Raw genomic sequence first — 6,000 nt, 5'->3', positions numbered from 1 at the left:
ACATACCTAGACAAAACCAGAGAATAGATGTTTTAAATATATTTGTTATAAGATTAGCCATAGAAAAGTCAAAGACTTATATATAGTATCATATGCTAGCAGAGTTAAGGAAGCTATTAACAGCAAGAAGGCAAATTGATAAACACATCACTAAAAAGATGAATACCAATAAATGAAAACCAATAAAAAGATGAAAACCCATTTCACATAACTTTTAGGTATATTAGAAGCAAGAAACTTCTTATGGAGGCAGTTGGACCTGTGAATGGCAAAGGAGTCAAAGGTTGAAAGAGCAGATTGCAAAGAAGCAGAATGAACTCCTTCACAGGAGAAGATGCAGGGCAGATCCCTGTGCCTGAATTCTCTCTCTCAGGAAGGGAATCTGAGGAACTGATCAAACAGCAACCACAAAAACGTAATGGACTGGGCCTTACTAGCAAACTAGAAATGATAAAGTACTAGATCCAGATGGCATGACAGATGTGTGATGTTACCCATGTGACAGAGGTATGTTACATTATGCACTGTGTGGAGAAAGCAGATGGAGAAAAGTTTTTCTTCTTCTCTTAATAAAGCCGAACATTGGAAGATTCAGGACAGATAAAATGAAGCACTTCTCACAGGATATTGTAAAACTGTGAAATTCACTACCGCAAGATGTAATGATTCTCACCAACGTGGGGTGTTAAAGGGGAATTGGAAAAATCCATAAATGATAAGGCTAACAATGGCTACTAGTCATGATAGTGAGGGGGGGGGAGTATTTGATCCCCTGCTAAATTTGCCTGTTTCCTACCCAGTCCCTGAGATCATCTTCTGAGGCCCTCCTTTGTTTGCCTCCTCCTTGAGTGGTCCAGAAGGTGGCAACACGAAAACGAGCCTTCTCTGAAGTTGCTCCCTGTCTGTGGAATGCTCTCTCCAGGGAAGTTTGCCTGGCACCTTCATTATACACCTTTAGGTGCCAGGCAAAAATGTTCCTTTTTAACTAGGCCTTTGGTTGATCTGATTTACATCCTATGCCCTTTTAAAATGTGGGGTTTTTTGGGGGGGTGTCTCATCATGATTTTATTTTGTGAACCGCCCTGAGACCCCTGGGTATAGGGAGGTATAGAAATTCAATGAAGAAGAAGAAGAAGAAGAAGAAGAAGAAGAAGAAGAAGAAGAAGAAGTGACCCCATATCTCCCTAGGTGATGAATAACCAGAGAAGACAACAGCACATAGATTCTTGCATTGCAGGGGGCTGGACTATATAAACAACTACCTGACATTCAGAAGACATCTTAAGGTTCAGGGAAGTTTTTAATGTATGACATATTAGTGTATTTTTGGTCTTTGTGGAAGCCGCCCAGAGTGGCTGGGGAAACCCAGCCAGATGGGCGGGGTACAAATAATAAATTATTATTATTATTATTATTATTATTATTATTACCCTCATGGTCCTTTCCAGCTCTTCAGTTCTGTGATTCTATGTCATGCTTGTGAGCGTCCCATAGGCATGTGAGAACAGCATGCTGCACTAGATAGGTCTAGCAGCCCTCTAGCGTTCTAACGGTGAAGCCATTCAAAAACTGTTTTCCATTTGTTCTGCAGGCATGTTCATTGATATTAGTTGACCCTGGCACAGTATCCTTGAGAGGTGAGGTCTTACAATGTTAGCCTGTAAAGTGGATGCCATGAATATAGAGTTTTACTTCAACCTTTTTTCTCCCCCCCCCCCCTTTATTGGCAGAGCAGCCCATTCTAGAGATGAAAGAAACCCATCTTGAGTTATGCCAGTTGTCCGCCATGCACAACATGTTTTTCAAAACAGTGGCGTCTTCTGCATCCTGTTTGGCGCACCTCCCCTTTTTATTTTCAGCATCAGAAAGAAGGTGTGGGCGCCACACACTCTGATGAGCAACACAGGAACCAATGATAAAATGAAGAGCATCTTCTCTGTCCCATAAATAAGACCTTTGCTGCCAACGCTTTGAGTCTAAGCCATGGATGCAAAGCAAAGATGAGGTAGCTGTAAAATCTGGCTTCTCTCTGGAAGATACATTTTAAAAGGTAATTTATTGCTAGATGTTGCATGATCATCAGATTACATTCACTTTCCATTACCACCAAAGGTGAATGTTTACTGTTTGCCCAGGGAAGTTGTGGAATCTCCATTGAAGGCCTTTAGGGAAAAAACATCTGTCAGGCATGATTTAAAGCGTATACCAATTCCTCGTTAGTTTTGGGTGGCTTTAATGAAGGCTCCTTTCCTGTGTTTCATTTTTAAGTTTTTTTTTTAAGGCTGCAATACCTCATCCTCTTTGCAGGCTCATTCATTTCTGCAGACATATTTTTACAGAGTTAAGGAATTTAGTTACTGAAGTATCAAGGAGAGAATCTGAAGAAATCCTGATTCTGAGCTTCCAATGGCCACCAAAATTGCAGAAAACCTCTTTTTTCTTCTTCTTCTTTATTTGAGGTTTAAAGCAGCACTGCTGAATTAGAAGTTAAATGAATTTCGGTGGGAAAAATTCTCGGGCAAATTTTTCTATTTCCTATTTTGCTTTCATTTCTTAGCCTATGTTACTGTTGTTTTGGATTTGCCTTTAAATTCTGGGGCAATTCACATGCATTTCTGAGGAAGTACACTCCTCATGTGAGATATTTGTCTAGAATCTTTTCCATATGACAGCTGCTGCATTTTCAAGCCATCTTCTGAGGTAAGTTCTAAGTTCTCTAACTGTCATGTATGAGTGATTTCAAACAAGCCCAAAAGAGCTGGAATAGTTCCTGCATGATCTAGCTAAAGGGTTTTTTATTATTTGGGGTGAGGGAATCACTCTAGTAAAGCATTTGGGGATCCTGGCTGGTGGCAGCTATCAGCAAGGTCAGTTGCTGGCTGAGGGCTTAGGAGGAACCAAGATGTTGTCAGAGGAACACAGTATTAAGACTTCTGTAGAAAATACTGTGATAGCCATCTGGCCCAAAATCTCATGAAGAGATTTCTACAGTATATGCTACAAAAGATTAATAAAATGTGTGTTTGTCTCTTACAGCTTCTCTCAATATTCCTATTGAATATATATATATATATAATGTTACTGTTCCAGTTTAGTGAGAATGGTGAAACAGCTGAGGTAAAATTGCTGCATGCTATCTCCCTCCAATGGCAAATGATGGTATTTGTTCCCCAAATAAAAGATGTTTTCTAGTTATCATTTAATATCTAATATTCATAAGGATTTTCTCATTTAGGGGAAAAACAACACCTCATGCGCCTAGTAGAATTTATGGACTGAGTTGTCTCTGAAACATAGAAGGTAGAAAACAGAAGAAATATCAGAGAAGCCCATTTATCAAAATTATCAAAATCAATGCTGAATCTGAAGTGGACAGATTTGCAAACCATGGTATACAGTAAGTCGTTAATCTGATGTTTCTTTATTTGCGCGTCGAGGTCCCCAAGACACCTCCCCCCAAAGAAAAACACAGTTGACACTTAATTTTTGTTTAAGGGTTTTGGCATAATTTTGGCCACAACTTTATTCAAATTACAGCAATGTGAGTGGTTGCTTAGGCATTGGTAGCACTAACTGACCCCGCACGGGGACAGCTCTGACATTCGCATCCCCCACGAAGTCAGCAAGGGTAAGTCACCTGGGGAGAGAGACGGGACTGGGAACCATGCCTCACCTCTCCCCAGAATGATCCCAGGGGCTTGCGTGGCCCTAGCCCCTTGCCAGGGGGTTTCGGACAAAAGCATGGGGAGCCCCTGGGTTCCTTTAACGGAAAACCCTTGAAGCAGCAGCAGCATTTTGGAGGGGCAGGCACAGCCGAATCCATAGCCCTCCACCAACCAATTCCAAGACCAATGCCTAACCGCAAACCTTACAAGTTGTGACGATTTGCTACACAGTAGGCAAAAACCAAGTGGCACACACTAATCAGCCAAATGGACAAAATTCCTACCAGGCCCCTGCCCCAAAGCAGACGAACCCATGACAGGCATAGCAAGGTCAAGCAAACAGCCTAAAATTAGGGAAGGGAGGGCGGGTGATCCGAAGTAAGCAGCAAAAGAGGAAGTTCCTCACTGCGTGCCTTGTATTTAACAAATAGGGCTGTCAATCAACAAATGGCAACATCTAGATTTCCCCAGTAACAGCCCGCCCCTGCTTAAAGGATGGCCAAACCATTTGCCTAGTAAAAGTGAGATGTCTTGTCAGCCCCACCCGCAACCTGTGCTCTCCATGAGGGAGAACACACTTTGCCTGAAAAATATGATAATGGATGCCAGAGATGAGCAATGCTATCATCTACTGGTAAAGCCATTCTGCATTATCCATACAACAGGCCAATTTCTATGAAAATAATAAATGGAGATAAATCAGCTTTCAGAAAGGGGAGAAAATGTCAGCATCACAGGAAACCTTACTGCTGACCTGTTTTGAAGAAAGAAACATCAAAAGAAAATTTCAGGCTGAAACTGCTGAATTATAATTTAGGAGAAAATTAAATTGCAGGCTTGAATTGAGACAATCAGAGGTTCAAGAAACTTTCTGATTTAGCTGCCTGATAGGAACTGTGAAAAGAAGACTTTTATCAACCTCAGAAGCAGGTACTGCACTGGCTTTCTAGGCAACAACTGACACTGGTCTGGTATATATTATTGTTTCTGCAAGCTTTAATCTAATTGGTCGGACCTTGAATCCTTCAATTCCCCCAGTTACTGCACTCAAACATCTCTTTCTTAAAATAGATCTAAGTTCATCAGGTGACTCAATGGTACAAGGTGTGTATTGGCTAACTAGTTTGAACTTTGGAGCACTGGAATAAAAATAAGTACCAAAGTGGGGTTGTTGTTTTTTCTTCCAAAAGTATCACAGGGAAAGGAAATAAAGTCCAAATGAAAAACTCTGCTAACTAAACAAACATTCAGAGGTCTGAGTGGAACATGCCATGGAAACCTTATTAGACACTTGAAACAGCTCTTAGCACATAGCGTTCCCTCTCACCGGTTCCTACAGGAAATACTAGCGAACAAATATTTATTTCCCAAATTTGGGTCATGCTGGGAAATAGTATTTTGTATGTTCCTTATTGTAGAACATTAGAATCAAAGCATCCCAACTTTTTGGACCCACTCAGTAGAAACTATATGCCCAATATTCAATATTCCTCCACATATAGTGATGAAAACCCAGTTAGAGATTTAGATACATCTTCTACTAGAGGACCCAAGTAATTTGGGTGCAGGCCAAACACATCAGTTACGTTCTCGTTACGCTTCTTCGCTCCCATTCATAGCCAGGCCTACAGCCAACCACTTTGGAAAGTTAAAGTGAGCTGTGTGTTCTTGAGCTGTGATCAAGTGTTTCCCCACATATAGGCTGGGTGGGAAAAGTGGGGTGTTCAAAGGTCAAGTAGACATTCATTAATGGGAGGAGAATGGGACTGGAGTTCTGTGGCAGGGATGAGATAGTTAAGGTTTCCAAGAGCAGACTGCAGACCAGAAATGATTTGCACTTCAGGGAAGGGAAACAGTTTTGGTCAAAGGGGCTTAGCCATTCTCCAAAAAGAAAACAAAAAGAGTGGTGCATGCTCTAGTTATCTCCCGCTTGGACTACTGCAATGCGCTCTACGTGGGGCTACCTTTGAAGGTGACTCGGAAACTGCAGCTAATCCAGAATGCGGTAGCTAGACTGGTGACTGGGGGCGGCCGCCGAGACCACATAACACCGGTCTTGAAAGACCTACATTGGCTCCCAGTATGTTTCCGAGCACAATTCAAAGTGCTGGTGTTGACCTTTAAAGCCCTAAACGGCCTTGGCCCAGTATACCTGAAGGAGCGTCTCCACCCCCATCGTTCTGCCCGGACGCTGAGGTCCAGCGCCGAGGGCCTTCTGGCGGTTCCCTCATTGCGAGAAGCAAAGCTACAGGGAACCAGGCAGAGGGCCTTCTCGGTAGTGGTGCCCGCCCTGTGGAACGCCCTCCCATCAGATGTCAAAACGATAAACAACTAC

This window comes from Podarcis tiliguerta, assembly GCF_965153285.1.
Source record: "Podarcis tiliguerta genome assembly, chromosome: 3".
NCBI lineage: Eukaryota > Metazoa > Chordata > Lepidosauria > Squamata > Lacertidae > Podarcis > Podarcis tiliguerta.
Note: the sequence above shows the minus strand (reverse complement) of the source record.